The sequence below is a fragment of the Odontesthes bonariensis genome, chromosome 11 (genome assembly GCF_027942865.1).
Source record: "Odontesthes bonariensis isolate fOdoBon6 chromosome 11, fOdoBon6.hap1, whole genome shotgun sequence".
Taxonomy (NCBI): domain Eukaryota; kingdom Metazoa; phylum Chordata; class Actinopteri; order Atheriniformes; family Atherinopsidae; genus Odontesthes; species Odontesthes bonariensis.
Window position 1 is genome coordinate 24,804,169 of NC_134516.1, and position 15,266 is coordinate 24,819,434.

A 15,266-nucleotide genomic window follows, 5' to 3' on the forward strand; every position below is an offset into this window, starting at 1 on the left:
CTGACCCATTTTGAAAGATTGACCATTTCTAACAAACAAACAAAAAAGCTTTTTCTTGATCGCCATAACTTAGGTCTGTCTTAGGAGTTGAAGTCCTTCATGAAAATGATGAGTTTTAACCGTTGAATGTCAAAGGTGAACACAAGTGTATGTCGTTGTCGTGGCCGAGAGGTTAAGGCGATGGATTTGAAATCCATTGGGGTCTCCCCGCGTAGGTTCAGGTCCTGCCGACAACGATAACTTTACTGACTCAGGGTTGCGAAAAGTTAACCTGGAAAGAAGCACAAGTTCATTAGACTATTTGATGAAACAAAACAGAGGGCAGACGTGTCGTTGATCACATGAACTCTTGCACAGATTGATCTCTGAAGACACAGCTCCTTCCTCTGACCCATTTTGAAAGATTGACCATTTCTAACAAACAAACAAAAAAGCTTTTTCTTGATCGCCATATCTTAGGTCTGTCTCAGGAGTTGAATTCCTTCATGAAAATGATGATTTGTAACCGTTGCATGTCAAAGATGAACACGAGTGTATGTAGTTGTCGTGGCCGAGAGGTTAAGGCGATGGATTTGAAATCCATTGGGGTCTCCCCGCGCAGGTTCAAATCCTGCCGACAACGATAACATTATTGACTCACGGTTGCGAAAAGTTAACCTGGAAAGAAGTACAAGTTCCTTGGACCATTTGATTAAACAAAACAAAGACCAGATAACATGTTGATCACATGAACTCTTGCACAGATTGATCTCTGAAGACACAGCTCCTTCCTCTGACCCATTTTGAAAGATTGACCATTTCTAACAAACAAACAAAAAAGCTTTTTCTTGATCGCCATAACTTAGGTCTGTCTCAGGAGTTGAAGTCCTTCATGAAAATAATGATTTGTAACCGATGAATGTCAAAGGTGAACACGAGTGTATGTCGTTGTCGTGGCCGAGAGGTTAAGGCGATGGATTTGAAATCCATTGGCGTCTCCCCGCGTAGGTTCAAATCCTGCCGACAACGTTAACATTATTGACTCAGGGTTGCGAAAAGTTTACCTGGAAAGAAGCACAAGTTCCTTGGACCATTTGATTAAACAAAACATAGGGCAGACGTGTCGTTGATCACATGAACTCTTGCACAGATTGATCTCTGAAGACACAGCTCCTTCCTCTGACCCATTTTGAAAGATTGACCATTTCTAACAAACAAACAAAAAAGCTTTTTCTTGATCGCCATAACTTAGGTCTGTCTTAGGAGTTGAAGTCCTTCATGAAAATGATGAGTTTTAACCGTTGAATGTCAAAGGTGAACACAAGTGTATGTCGTTGTCGTGGCCGAGAGGTTAAGGCGATGGATTTGAAATCCATTGGTGTCTCCCCGCGTAGGTTCAAATCCTGCCGACAACGTTAACATTATTGACTCAGGGTTGCGAAAAGTTAACCTGGAAAGAAGTACAAGTTCCTTGGACCATTTGATTAAACAAAACAAAGACCAGATAACATGTTGATCACATGAACTCTTGCACAGATTGATCTCTGAAGACACAGCTCCTTCCTCTGACCCATTTTGAAAGATTGACCATTTCTAACAAACAAACAAAAAAGCTTTTTCTTGATCGCCATAACTTAGGTCTGTCTTAGGAGTTGAAGTCCTTCATGAAAATGATGAGTTTTAACCGTTGAATGTCAAAGGTGAACACAAGTGTATGTCGTTGTCGTGGCCGAGAGGTTAAGGCGATGGATTTGAAATCCATTGGTGTCTCCCCGCGTAGGTTCAAATCCTGCCGACAACGTAAACATTATTGACTCAGGGTTGCGAAAAGTTAACCTGGAAAGAAGCACAAGTTCCTTGGACCATTTGATTAAACAAAACATAGGGCAGACGTGTCGTTGATCACATGAACTCTTGCACAGATTGATCTCTGAAGACACAGCTTCTTCCTCTGACCCATTTTGAAAGATTGACCATTTCTAACAAACAAACAAAAAAGCTTTTTCTTGATCGCCATAACTTAGGTCTGTCTTAGGAGTTGAAGTCCTTCATGAAAATGATGAGTTTTAACCGTTGAATGTCAAAGGTGAACACAAGTGTATGTCGTTGTCGTGGCCGAGAGGTTAAGGCGATGGATTTGAAATCCATTGGGGTCTCCCCGCGCAGGTTCAAATCCTGCCGACAACAATAACATTATTGACTCAGGGTTGCTTAAAGTTAACCTGGAAAGAAGCACAAGTTCCTTGGACCATTTGACTCAGGGTTGCGAAAAGTTAACCTGGAAAGAAGCACAAGTTCCTCGGACCATTTGATTAAACAAAACATAGGGCAGACGTGTCGTTGATCACATGAACTCTTGCACAGATTGATCTCTGAAGAGACAGCTCCTTCCTCTGACCCATTTTGAAAGATTGACCATTTCTAACAAACAAACAAAAAAGCTTTTTCTTGATCGCCATAACTTAGGTCTGTCTTAGGAGTTGAAGTCCTTCATGAAAATGATGAGTTTTAACCGTTGAATGTCAAAGGTGAACACAAGTGTATGTCGTTGTCGTGGCCGAGAGGTTAAGGCGATGGATTTGAAATCCATTGGGGTCTCCCCGCGTAGGTTCAGGTCCTGCCGACAACGATAACTTTACTGACTCAGGGTTGCGAAAAGTTAACCTGGAAAGAAGCACAAGTTCATTAGACTATTTGATGAAACAAAACAGAGGGCAGACGTGTCGTTGATAACATGAACTCTTGCACAGATTGATCTCTGAAGACACAGCTTCTTCCTCTGACCCATTTTGAAAGAGTGACCATTTCTAACAAACAAACAAAAAAGCTTTTTCTTGATCGCCATAACTTAGGTCTGTCTCAGGAGTTGAAGTCCTTCATGAAAATGATGATTTGTAACCGTTGCATGTCAAAGATGAACACGATTGTATGTAGTTGTCGTGGCCGAGAGGTTAAGGCGATGGATTTGAAATCCATTGGGGTCTCCCCGCGCAGGTTCAAATCCTGCCGACAACGATAACATTATTGACTCACGGTTGCGAAAAGTTAACCTGGAAAGAAGTACAAGTTCCTTGGACCATTTGATTAAACAAAACAAAGACCAGATAACATGTTGATCACATGAACTCTTGCACAGATTGATCTCTGAAGAGACAGCTCCTTCCTCTGACCCATTTTGAAAGATTGACCATTTCTAACAAACAAACAAAAAAGCTTTTTCTTGATCGCCATAACTTATGTCTGTCTCAGGAGTTGAATTCCTTCATGAAAATGATGATTTGTAACCGTTGAATGTCAAAGGTGAACACGAGTGTATGTAGTTGTCGTGGCCGAGAGGTTAAGGCGATGGATTAGAAATCCATTGGGGTCTCCCCGCGCAGGTTCAAATCCTGCTGACAACGATAACATTATTGACTCAGGGTTGCTTAAAGTTAACCTGGAAAGAAGCACAAGTTCCTTGGACCATTTGATTAAACAAAACAAATGCCAGATCACATGTTGATCACATGAACTTCTGCACAGATTGATCTCTGAAGACACAGCTCCTTCCTCTGACCCATTTTGAAAGATTGACCATTTCTAACAAACAAACAAAAAAGCTTTTTCTTGATCGCCATAACTTATGTCTTTCTCAGGAGTTGAATTCCTTCATGAAAATGATGATTTGTAACCGTTGAATGTCAAAGGTGAACACGAGTGTATGAAGTTGTCGTGGCCGAGAGGTTAAGGCGATGGATTTGAAATCCATTGGGGTCTCCCCGCGCAGTTTCAAATCCTGCCGACAACGATAACATTATTGACTCAGGGTTGCTTAAAGTTAACCTGGAAAGAAGCACAAGTTCCTTGGACCATTTGACTCAGGGTTGCGAAAAGTTAACCTGGAAAGAAGCACAAGTTCCTTGGACCATTTGACTCAGGGTTGCGAAAAGTTAACCTGGAAAGAAGCACAAGTTCCTTGGACCATTTGATTAAACAAAACATAGGGCAGACGTGTCGTTGATCACATGAACTCTTGCACAGATTGATCTCTGAAGACACAGCTCCTTCCTCTGACCCATTTTGAAAGATTGACCATTTCTAACAAACAAACAAAAAAGCTTTTTCTTGATCGCCATAACTTAGGTCTGTCTTAGGAGTTGAAGTCCTTCATGAAAATGATGAGTTTTAACCGTTGAATGTCAAAGGTGAACACAAGTGTATGTCGTTGTCGTGGCCGAGAGGTTAAGGCGATGGATTTGAAATCCATTGGGGTCTCCCCGCGTAGGTTCAGGTCCTGCCGACAACGATAACTTTACTGACTCAGGGTTGCGAAAAGTTAACCTGGAAAGAAGCACAAGTTCATTAGACTATTTGATGAAACAAAATAGAGGGCAGACATGTCGTTGATTACATGAACTCTTGCACAGATTGATCTCTGAAGACACAGCTTCTTCCTCTGACCCATTTTGAAAGATTGACCATTTCTAACAAACAAACAAAAAAGCTTTTTCTTGATCGCCATAACTTAGGTCTGTCTCAGGAGTTGAAGTCCTTCATGAAAATGATGATTTGTAACCGTTGAATGTCAAAGATGAACATACATGTATGTAGTTGTCGTGGCCGAGAGGTTAAGGCGATGGATTAGAAATCCATTGGGGTCTCCCCGCGTAGGTTCGAGTCCTGCCGACAACGATATCATTATTGACTCAGGGTTGCGAAAAGTTAACCTGGAAAGAAGCACAAGTTCCTTGGACCATTTGACTCAGGGTTGCGAAAAGTTAACCTGGAAAGAAGCACAAGTTCCTTGGACCATTTGATTAAACAAAACATAGGGCAGACGTGTCGTTGATCACATGAACTCTTGCACAGATTGATCTCTGAAGACACAGCTCCTTCCTCTGACCCATTTTGAAAGATTGACCATTTCTAACAAACAAACAAAAAAGCTTTTTCTTGATCGCCATAACTTAGGTCTGTCTTAGGAGTTGAAGTCCTTCATGAAAATGATGAGTTTTAACCGTTGAATGTCAAAGGTGAACACAAGTGTATGTCGTTGTCGTGGCCGAGAGGTTAAGGCGATGGATTTGAAATCCATTGGGGTCTCCCCGCGTAGGTTCAGGTCCTGCCGACAACAATAACTTTACTGACTCAGGGTTGCGAAAAGTTAACCTGGAAAGAAGCACAAGTTCATTAGACTATTTGATGAAACAAAACAGAGGGCAGACGTGTCGTTGATTACATGAACTCTTGCACAGATTGATCTCTGAAGACACAGCTCCTTCCTCTGACCCATTTTGAAAGATTGACCATTTCTAACAAACAAACAAAAAAGCTTTTTCTTGATCGCCATAACTTAGGTCTGTCTCAGGAGTTGAAGTCCTTCATGAAAATGATGATTTGTAACCGTTGAATGTCAAAGATGAACATACATGTATGTCGTTGTCGTGGCCGAGAGGTTAAGGCGATGGATTAGAAATCCATTGGGGTCTCCCCGCGCAGGTTCAAATCCTGCTGACAACGATAACATTATTGACTCAGGGTTGCTTAAAGTTAACCTGGAAAGAAGCACAAGTTCCTTGGACCATTTGATTAAACAAAACAAATGCCAGATCACATGCTGATCACATGAACTTCTGCACAGATTGATCTCTGAAGACACAGCTCCTTCCTCTGACCCATTTTGAAAGATTGACCATTTCTAACAAACAAACAAAAAAGCTTTTTCTTGATCGCCATAACTTATGTCTTTCTCAGGAGTTGAATTCCTTCATGAAAATGATGATTTGTAACTGTTGAATGTCAAAGGTGAACACGAGTGTATGAAGTTGTCGTGGCCGAGAGGTTAAGGCGATGGATTTGAAATCCATTGGGGTCTCCCCGCGCAGTTTCAAATCCTGCCGACAACGATAACATTATTGACTCAGGGTTGCTTAAAGTTAACCTGGAAAGAAGCACAAGTTCCTTGGACCATTTGACTCAGGGTTGCGAAAAGTTAACCTGGAAAGAAGCACAAGTTCCTTGGACCATTTGATTAAACAAAACATAGGGCAGACGTGTCGTTGATCACATGAACTCTTGCACAGATTGATCTCTGAAGACACAGCTCCTTCCTCTGACCCATTTTGAAAGATTGACCATTTCTAACAAACAAACAAAAAAGCTTTTTCTTGATCGCCATAACTTAGGTCTGTCTTAGGAGTTGAAGTCCTTCATGAAAATGATGAGTTTTAACCGTTGAATGTCAAAGGTGAACACAAGTGTATGTCGTTGTCGTGGCCGAGAGGTTAAGGCGATGGATTTGAAATCCATTGGGGTCTCCCCACGTAGGTTCAGGTCCTGCCGACAACGATAACTTTACTGACTCAGGGTTGCGAAAAGTTAACCTGGAAAGAAGCACAAGTTCATTAGACTATTTGATGAAACAAAACAGAGGGCAGACGTGTCGTTGATTACATGAACTCTTGCACAGATTGATCTCTGAAGACACAGCTCCTTCCTCTGACCCATTTTGAAAGATTGACCATTTCTAACAAACAAACAAAAAAGCTTTTTCTTGATCGCCATAACTTAGGTCTGTCTCAGGAGTTGAAGTCCTTCATGAAAATGATGATTTGTAACCGTTGAATGTCAAAGATGAACATACATGTATGTAGTTGTCGTGGCCGAGAGGTTAAGGCGATGGATTAGAAATCCATTGGGGTCTCCCCGCGCAGGTTCGAGTCCTGCCGACAACGATATCATTATTGACTCAGGGTTGCGAAAAGTTAACCTGGAAAGAAGCACAAGTTCCTTGGACTATTTGACTCAGTGTTGTGAAAAGTTAACCTGGAAAGAAGCACAAGTTCCTTGGACCATTTGATTAAACAAAACATAGGGCAGACGTGTCGTTGATCACATGAACTCTTGCACAGATTGATCTCTGAAGACACAGCTCCTTCCTCTGACCCATTTTGAAAGATTGACCATTTCTAACAAACAAACAAAAAAGCTTTTTCTTGATCGCCATAACTTAGGTCTGTCTTAGGAGTTGAAGTCCTTCATGAAAATGATGAGTTTTAACCGTTGAATGTCAAAGGTGAACACAAGTGTATGTCGTTGTCGTGGCCGAGAGGTTAAGGCGATGGATCTGAAATCCATTGGGGTCTCCCCGCGTAGGTTCAGGTCCTGCCGACAACGATAACTTTACTGACTCAGGGTTGCGAAAAGTTAACCTGGAAAGAAGCACAAGTTCATTAGACTATTTGATGAAACAAAACAGAGGGCAGACGTGTCGTTGATTACATGAACTCTTGCACAGATTGATCTCTGAAGACACAGCTTCTTCCTCTGACCCATTTTGAAAGATTGACCATTTCTAACAAACAAACAAAAAAGCTTTTTCTTGATCGCCATAACTTAGGTCTGTCTCAGGAGTTGAAGTCCTTCATGAAAATGATGATTTGTGACCGTTGAATGTCAAAGATGAACATACATGTATGTCGTTGTCGTGGCCGAGAGGTTAAGGCGATGGATTAGAAATCCATTGGGGTCTCCCCGCGTAGGTTCGAGTCCTGCCGACAACGATATCATTATTGATTCAGGGTTGCTAAAAGTTAACCTGGAAAGAAGCACAAGTTCTTTGACCATTTGATGAAACAAAACATAGGGCAGATGTGTCTTTGATCACATGAACTTCTGCACAGATTGATCTCTGAAGACACAGCTCCTTCCTCTGACCCATTTTGAAAGATTGACCATTTCTAACAAACAAACAAAAAAGCTTTTTCTTGATCGCCATAACTTAGGTCTGTCTCAGGAGTTGAAGTCCTTCATGAAAATGATGATTTGTAACCGTTGAATGTCAAAGATGAACATACATGTATGTCGTTGTCGTGGCCGAGAGGTTAAGGTGATGGTTTAGAAATCCATTAGGGTCTCCCTGCGTAGGTTCAAATCCTGCCAACAACGATAACACTATTGACTCAGGGTTGCGAAAAGTTAACTTCAGACTTTTGCTGCACAACGCCTCTTGGTGTAAAATGCAGTGAAAGTTCCAGAATACCTGGTCTGGGTTAGCCTCTCGTACCTTTTTTCTCAACTTGACAACCACTCCGGCCTTTCTTCTTACCATGGAAGGTGCGCCATCCGTAGCCACACTGATAGCGCGACTCCAGTCCACCTCCAGATTGTCAAGGGCCCCGACAAGGCTAACAAACACGTCGTTAGCTGTAATCGTGTCTGTCATGGGTACCACGGAAACAAACTCCTCCGTGACATTCAAGGCAGCATCCACTCCGCGAATAAATATCGCCAACTGAGCCGTATCAGTCACATCAGTGCTCTCGTCAAGAGCAATGGAGAATGTGACGAAGGATTTAATCTTTTCTTTAAGTTGGCTATGCAAGTCGCTGGAGAGCTCTTCCACTCTCTCGGTCACTGTAGGTCGGGATAAGCTGATGTTCGCGAGAGCTTGTCGATTTTCTGGACACACTAGCTCGGCTGCCTTTATCATGCACGTCCTCACGAATTCGCCCTCAGAGAAAGGCTTGGAAGCTTTGGCTATCTCCCATGCGATGACATAGCTCGCCTTCACTGCCCATAAACATGAAATAAAATGTTAAGTTAGTATTGAGAATGAGGAGTCACGGTCGGCCATGTTGGCAGGAGACGCTATTGGTTGCCAGGGGCAATGCCATCAGAACTTAACGGAGGCGCGCCGAGACAGAAATCCCCGTTCGAAAACAGCTGCAGTTAACGTAAAAATAAGAATTTGAAAAAGATATAAAATTAAAACGAACCTTCATATGTCTCTCGGCATTTCGAGAAAGCCGCTTGCTGTTTTTGGAGGGATGAGGCTAGCTCGTTTAGCTTTTGTGTCCTACGTTGCCCTGTGTAGTCGTTGTACTTCTCCTGATGGGTCTCGTAATGTCGTCTGATGTTGTACTCCTTTGGCACAGCCACTTGTTGCGAACAAATTAAACACACTGGTTTGCCCCTCACTTCCCAAAAGAAATACTTTTCTTTCCATCTCTCCTGAAAGATTCTACATTCAGAGTCAACCTTCCGCTTTTTAGACAACATCCTTCCTGACTGATGTCGCGCGACTCGTCAGTTAGTACCTTGGACAGTGCACGCGCTGCCGGTCTCTGTTGCAGCGCGTGCACTGGTCTCTGTCCAAGGTACTGAGACCGGCACGAGCGAGGGACAAACTGTTGGATTACGTGGAAATGAATTAAATGAATATTATACTTAAAACCATTAACACTCTGGGGTCTAATGCCCACCGGTGGGCATTTTTGACACATCTCCAAAAACACATCTGTAACTCTGTGAGTTTTTGTCATTCTAACATATAAGTGACACCATTAAAAACCTTGAAACTTCTAGTTTTCAAATATATATATTTTAAAAATAAATTATATAGCTGGCCCTTTTTAAAGAGAGTGAACAGAAATCTTTGGATTTTCTGTAGTCGCAGACTGCAGCAGCTTCCTCTGCCACACCTATTGCTATTCACATGTAAAGTACCAGGTGATTGAGTGGCTATTCACAGGTGAGAACACGCCCCATTCAGCCAGCATGTGGGGGAAGGCAGCAATGTCCTGCCAGTGACAGACAATTATCACATGGAGAGTGGCAGGGGGGTGGGGGGAATCAGGGGTGTTACACACCCATCTAATTAGTATTCAACTCTCAGAGACACTGCCTGGAGTTACAAAAACTTTTTTAGAGTTTGTGTGAAAACAACAAAACACATCTGACTGCACTTTTTACTTTTATGCAGCCAACACTTTTGTTTACAAGGTTCAACCTTCAAAAGTCTTGGCTAGATACATTTATAGTGTGTTTTCTTGCACTGTTTGAAGACCTCTAAAACTTGTTTTTTTGTACAGTTGTGTTTCCCCTCAATTTAAATAAAACTTGTTTGTATTACATTCACTTCACTCTCATATTGTTTTTTGTTAGGCTTTTCCGAATACAACCATATGTGTCACTTTTGCATAGATGTTTACAGTTAGTTGAAATACTTGAAAATGTCAAGGTGGTGACAACTGCCTCAAAGTCTCTGAAAAGGCCTTGGACACAAGGGGGTTAAGGATCAAAAAACAAAAGTAGATTTAAATTTGTTGATAATAGTATTATTTATTTAAAAAAAAACAAACTTCTCAACCACTGATGTAACCGGGCCGGTTGTGATGTCCATTCGGGCCGGTTCCAGCCCGCGGGCCGTTACCATGGCTTCAGTGCCATAGACCAATTCTAACTTGTTTAAAGAGGTAAAATATGTCTCCTTTAATACTCATAAAAGCTGCCATTTTCGCTCAGCAGCTAGGGATTCGCCAAAGTCCGTTTCACACCATAGCATCAGAAAATCTTTTCAAAACCTGCAAAAATTGACTTTACATGTCAAGAATAGTAGATGAGGCTCCCCTCCTATCCATAATTATGAATATGTTGATGTTGCTATCATTAACGTGCAGTCATACATCTTCAGACAAGGATGAAATACATAAAGGAGGAGCAATAATGTTTCCGCCCAGTTTCGAACTGAGGACCTTTTGCGTGTTAGGCGAATGTGATAACCACTACACTACGGAAACTGGAACCATGCCTATTCACTAGTGTTCGGGAAGCCAAAGAATGAGGTAAGTTTTCCCAAATTTTGTTTCAACAAATTGAGTCAGAAGTGGGATTGTAACACACTCCTCTGGGAGAGCATGGATAAATAGAAGCATCGTAAATGAATATGCAAGAGGAAACCAAAAAAGATTCAACTAGCACCACAGATCCTCTCAACTGGAATCGTGCACTCTGGTGTCATTTCACAACTGACTAACCTACTCAACTCATCTTCTTTCCAGAATGCAACCATGACAGCACACACCTGAAGGTTCCACTGAGATTTGAACTCATATCACTGGATTCAAAGTCCATAGTGCTGACCTTTACACCATGGAACCCCTTCCACAGTCAATTTACTCTCTCAGTCATGCAAATGCTTGACAATTCGCTGGTCAAAGGTTAGAATCCGCCTGTGAAGCGGAGGAACAGGGTTTGATTCCTTGATGGAAGGTTGCCATGTGATTGCTGCTGCTTGTGCTTTTTTGTTTGTGTGTTTGTTCTCTGCTTGTCTGCTTACAGGTGCTCCTGGTTCCTCTAAGGCTGGATTCCCCACAAAAGCCTTGGATTGTCTTCAGTTTTGTTTTTACAGGTGAAGCAGCTGGTTGTCTGATTTTGCATTGTTTTCTATGTTTGTCTCTTCATATTTCTGTTCCTTTTTTTCCCTTCTTCGCTCTCCCTCTCTCTCTGTCCCCCGGTCCGGTTCGGCACTATCACACTATCACATCATGTTAAGTATTGTAACAAAAATAAATAAATAAATAAGGAGTTGATGGGCATCAAGGGGAGCTTTACATTCATAAAGCTTCCCTTGGTATAGCAAATGCGTTTGGCATAAACGGTATTCAGATTACAATTCTGCTGCCATAATGCTGGACAGGACAAGGGGTTTAAAAAAAAAAAAAGAAGTGAGTGCTCCTCAAACACAGCTCCAAAGCAGTCCCCAGGTCAGAGCCAGCCTTCTTTAGCAGTTTGCTCAGTTTCTTTGAGTCGCTGGCTCTGATGCTGCTGCCACAGCAGATGCTGCTGAAGAAAGATGCACTCTGCACCACAGACTTATAAGAGATATGCAACAGGTAAACTCCCAGGTGTTCCTCAGCCACCTCTTCTCCTGGGATGGAGACGCTGTTTGGCTTATTGGTGCTCCTCCTAAAATCAGCAGCTGAGGTGATTATTCCCACACTAGGCCACACAGTGGCTGCCCACCTCCTTGCCTCTTGTCCTTCCTTCCCTGGTTACCTCTCAGATTTTATTACTCATTTTAAAAGCTTTGAATAGTTGGACGGTTGCCTCTGTCTATGATCTGTGAACTCCTCACTCCCCTGATTGCTGCTCACACGGCCCACTGTTTAATAACTGTTTTTCTTCAAATTAAAACCCCACTTTCATAATTACTCGGGACTCTTTGTAAAATGCAAATAAAGCCAGAAAGATATGATCTTAGAACTATTAAAAAGTTCTATCTAATTAGAAATAGTGCAAGTTCTGTGCCATCTGTTGGTTTTCTTAGCGAGGAAATAGTTTTTGAATTGCTCTGTATGAATGAATTGGATTCATTCTGATTATAATTACAATGAATTGAACTCCAATTGGCCTGAATTGGACTTTATTATTGAAGTGCCCTGAGATGACATTTGTTGTAATTGTAATAGTTTATTTTGGCAACATTTTAAACAAACTGACATTATTCTGTCTTGGAAAACACTGCTGGTGGAAAACATGATACTGGCTGCTGAAAAACTGGCAGAAGTGGACCTTCCAACGTGACAGTGACAGGAAGTAATCAGCTGAAGTCGTCCAGAGATTAACAGAGAACACAAATCAACATTCTGGAATCCGGACTTCACTTCCATCCAGAATCTGTGGTTGGAACCACAGACCAGAAGAGACAGAACAGAAGCCTTCACAAAGCTGTGATGTCATCACTGTAGTGACATCACAAGCAATGTCATCTCTGATCTTGTTTGACATCACAAAGTTTATACAGGCCAGACATTTTCACTGCTTTTTCACAGCTGGTCAGGAGTTAATCTGAAGAAACACGTCCAGTTTTTGAAGCATATTTGAAAGTCACAGCAAACGGTTTTCACATCGCCTAAAAAACAATAATTACTATCTAAAATAATCATTTTAACAAGCACTTAGAAACAATGCTTACTGTTTCCCTTCCTTAAGAACGGCTTCCTGACAGCCACCCTTCCATGGAGCCCATCTCTGATGAGGCTCGGGCCAGCAGCCGATGGATCAGCTGAAGGTCCAGATGCATCTCTCAGCTCCTGTGTCAGGTCTTTGCTGGATTTTTTCCTCTTTCTTAAGGACATCACTTTCAGATATTGTTCATCTTCTGTAGATAGTTTTTTAGGTCTGACACTTCTTCTTTTGTCCTCCACTTGTCCAGTTTCCTCAGATGTTTTAAGGACACACTGCAGAGCAAGACGCTGGAGCAGATTCTGGCAGGCGCTGACGCTCAGAACTGTGACAGCGACACAAAGGAAGCTCATTTAGAAACACCTGCTGGGACGTCTGAGGAGAGCCCATCTGCACCTGTTCAAAACGTGGCAAAGAAAGCCCTCAAAGTGTGTCCCGTAAAGCATTTGAGAGTGTCAGAACACTGAACAGACACATACAGTGCCACACGGACGATCGGCCCTATCACTGCATCCACTGCAACAAGCATTTTAAACACATGCACGGGCTGAAAAGACACCAGATTTACGCCATTTGCCAGAAGAAGAGCACCCGTTTCTTTTGGAGAAAAGAGTCAAGAGCAGAAGTGAGCGGCACCGACCACCAACAGGGGTCGTCGCTGAAGATACCCGTGTGGTGCTCAAACTACGGCAAACACTTCCAGTACGCGTCCGCCCTGAAGGAGCACCAGGAGAACCTCGTGGAAATGAGGGACCTCATGAAATGTGACGACTGCAGGAAGGAATTCAAGACCATGACGATGCTCAACGTGCACCAGAGGATTCACGAGCCGCTGTACTGAGTTACATTCATCAGCCGCTTCAGTCAGATTGCCAAACACCTTATTGTCCTTTATGAAACACTTAGGTTGATCTGGTGATCAAGGCTTATTCACCATTACATTATTTAGGATGTTCCATGTGCGCTTCATATTATTTTGATTTATTTGTAACATTTTATCATAATGTTGCTTCTTTGCTTGCCTCAACATGTTGGTCAGCCTGTTTTTGTACATCTCAGCGTTTTTCAGCAACCTCTGTTCTAGTTTTGATGAAGTCTCCATAAAGTTTATTTTTCTTCTTACATGCATTTTTTAATGCCTTTGTTATCCGAAGTTTCTCAGCATAACTATGCTTATGTGAACATAAAACTGTTGGACAGTGTTTATCATGGAGAGATAAATAACAGTTGAAGAATGAATTGTCTGCAGTGTTTACTTCATCTGTATGAAACTCATTCCACTCTTGTTTTAAAGCTCATTTCTGAAGCATTAATTGCTTTAACAGTCCTTACCCTTTCATATCTACGCTTTTCTGTTTTCTTCCTCTGTAGTTGATCATTAAATGTTGCAAATACAGCTAAATGATCACTTACATCACTTATTACCAAACCACTATTTATACCAGTGTCCAAGGAATGTGTAAAAATGTTGTCAGTTAATGTTGCACTATTTGTGGATCCTCTGCTCGGCTTTGTGATCAGTGGATACAAGCCTCTACCGTATAACGCAGCCAAGAAATCACAAGTTTGTTTAGGATTATGTACCTTTAAGAGGTCAATGTTGAAATCACCACAGATCACAAGTGTTTTATTATCTGCTATAATTGTCTGTTCCAACGCTTCAGTCTTGTGCCTCTTGTTTAAAACTTAATAACAATTGCAGGCTTGGATTTGTTATCCTTTCATGCAAAAGTGCAGCAAGCTGATATCTGTTGATTTTCAAGATGAATGTTCTTACTTGCTTGAAGGGAACCACTTGTTCATTTACATCCTCCACTCAACCTGATAGCCATTAAATACTGTGTCTTCTGAGCTGGTTTGGTGGTTCAACAACAAAACAAATGTAATGAAGTTTTAAAACTGCAGCGAAAGAGATGGAATAAATGGAGATCTGACACATTACGAACTACAGGACAGTTAGGATTATCTGTTGTTTGCATGGAGATAAAACAGGTTTTAAAGGTGTTGCAGCTAACGTTCAGAAACACTTGGTGTAACTCCAGAGCACCAGAGCCTCTGACCAAAAGAGAAACTAATATAAACTTATTTACCTGAAGAACTTCAGCAGCTCATAAGGCCCTTTATCTGGAGAGTGGGTGGCTGGTTTTATCTGGCTCTTTGCTAGAGGCCTTTTAGGCCAGAGGATGTGAGCTCTTAGGATTACCATGACCTGGATGAGTGAGAATCTTCATCAACATGCTGTGTGTGCTGATGCTAACTGTAAAGATGTGAAGCTCAGACAGGAGAGCTGCTTGTTGTATGAGGACACAGTGTGTGTCTTATATGGAGGTGGAAGCCTGGCTCAAATATAGAAATCATTTCTTTGTATGTTACTGATTTAAATGTGTCCTCTCAGTGGCTGTGAAGTACTGTCAGTAATACTGAGCTGGACTCTGCATTGATGGAGATGTGTCTCCCTCTGGTGGCGAATAGAGGAACTGCATTATGTCAGTTTGATGAAGCGTTCAACTAAAGGAGGAAGTGAAAGTCTTCCAGTGGTTCCTGCAGAATCCTGACTCTCT

General features: G+C 42.0%; 20 non-coding genes across 20 annotated transcripts; 19 read left to right on the forward strand and 1 right to left on the reverse strand.

Annotated features, from left to right (window-relative positions):
* Positions 1-154: 154 nt before the first annotated feature.
* On the forward strand, positions 155-236 carry trnas-uga (transfer RNA serine (anticodon UGA)). The gene has a single exon. It is a non-coding gene; the product is annotated as a tRNA-Ser (tRNA).
* Positions 237-540: 304 nt separating this feature from the next.
* trnas-uga (transfer RNA serine (anticodon UGA)) lies at positions 541-622 on the forward strand. Its single transcript has one exon. It is a non-coding gene; the product is annotated as a tRNA-Ser (tRNA).
* Positions 623-926: 304 nt separating this feature from the next.
* trnas-uga (transfer RNA serine (anticodon UGA)) lies at positions 927-1,008 on the forward strand. Its single transcript has one exon. It is a non-coding gene; the product is annotated as a tRNA-Ser (tRNA).
* A 304-nt stretch (positions 1,009-1,312) lies between these two features.
* Positions 1,313-1,394, forward strand: trnas-uga (transfer RNA serine (anticodon UGA)). Its single transcript has one exon. It is a non-coding gene; the product is annotated as a tRNA-Ser (tRNA).
* A 304-nt stretch (positions 1,395-1,698) lies between these two features.
* Positions 1,699-1,780, forward strand: trnas-uga (transfer RNA serine (anticodon UGA)). Its single transcript has one exon. It is a non-coding gene; the product is annotated as a tRNA-Ser (tRNA).
* Positions 1,781-2,084: 304 nt separating this feature from the next.
* trnas-uga (transfer RNA serine (anticodon UGA)) lies at positions 2,085-2,166 on the forward strand. The gene has a single exon. It is a non-coding gene; the product is annotated as a tRNA-Ser (tRNA).
* A 360-nt stretch (positions 2,167-2,526) lies between these two features.
* On the forward strand, positions 2,527-2,608 carry trnas-uga (transfer RNA serine (anticodon UGA)). Its single transcript has one exon. It is a non-coding gene; the product is annotated as a tRNA-Ser (tRNA).
* A 304-nt stretch (positions 2,609-2,912) lies between these two features.
* Positions 2,913-2,994, forward strand: trnas-uga (transfer RNA serine (anticodon UGA)). Its single transcript has one exon. It is a non-coding gene; the product is annotated as a tRNA-Ser (tRNA).
* Positions 2,995-3,298: 304 nt separating this feature from the next.
* Positions 3,299-3,380, forward strand: trnas-aga (transfer RNA serine (anticodon AGA)). The gene has a single exon. It is a non-coding gene; the product is annotated as a tRNA-Ser (tRNA).
* A 304-nt stretch (positions 3,381-3,684) lies between these two features.
* On the forward strand, positions 3,685-3,766 carry trnas-uga (transfer RNA serine (anticodon UGA)). Its single transcript has one exon. It is a non-coding gene; the product is annotated as a tRNA-Ser (tRNA).
* Positions 3,767-4,182: 416 nt separating this feature from the next.
* On the forward strand, positions 4,183-4,264 carry trnas-uga (transfer RNA serine (anticodon UGA)). Its single transcript has one exon. It is a non-coding gene; the product is annotated as a tRNA-Ser (tRNA).
* A 304-nt stretch (positions 4,265-4,568) lies between these two features.
* On the forward strand, positions 4,569-4,650 carry trnas-aga (transfer RNA serine (anticodon AGA)). The gene has a single exon. It is a non-coding gene; the product is annotated as a tRNA-Ser (tRNA).
* Positions 4,651-5,010: 360 nt separating this feature from the next.
* trnas-uga (transfer RNA serine (anticodon UGA)) lies at positions 5,011-5,092 on the forward strand. The gene has a single exon. It is a non-coding gene; the product is annotated as a tRNA-Ser (tRNA).
* A 304-nt stretch (positions 5,093-5,396) lies between these two features.
* On the forward strand, positions 5,397-5,478 carry trnas-aga (transfer RNA serine (anticodon AGA)). The gene has a single exon. It is a non-coding gene; the product is annotated as a tRNA-Ser (tRNA).
* Positions 5,479-5,782: 304 nt separating this feature from the next.
* trnas-uga (transfer RNA serine (anticodon UGA)) lies at positions 5,783-5,864 on the forward strand. Its single transcript has one exon. It is a non-coding gene; the product is annotated as a tRNA-Ser (tRNA).
* A 360-nt stretch (positions 5,865-6,224) lies between these two features.
* Positions 6,225-6,306, forward strand: trnas-uga (transfer RNA serine (anticodon UGA)). Its single transcript has one exon. It is a non-coding gene; the product is annotated as a tRNA-Ser (tRNA).
* A 304-nt stretch (positions 6,307-6,610) lies between these two features.
* trnas-aga (transfer RNA serine (anticodon AGA)) lies at positions 6,611-6,692 on the forward strand. Its single transcript has one exon. It is a non-coding gene; the product is annotated as a tRNA-Ser (tRNA).
* A 360-nt stretch (positions 6,693-7,052) lies between these two features.
* Positions 7,053-7,134, forward strand: trnas-uga (transfer RNA serine (anticodon UGA)). Its single transcript has one exon. It is a non-coding gene; the product is annotated as a tRNA-Ser (tRNA).
* A 304-nt stretch (positions 7,135-7,438) lies between these two features.
* Positions 7,439-7,520, forward strand: trnas-aga (transfer RNA serine (anticodon AGA)). The gene has a single exon. It is a non-coding gene; the product is annotated as a tRNA-Ser (tRNA).
* A 2,945-nt stretch (positions 7,521-10,465) lies between these two features.
* Positions 10,466-10,538, reverse strand: trnav-aac (transfer RNA valine (anticodon AAC)). Its single transcript has one exon. It is a non-coding gene; the product is annotated as a tRNA-Val (tRNA).
* Positions 10,539-15,266: the final 4,728 nt, after the last annotated feature.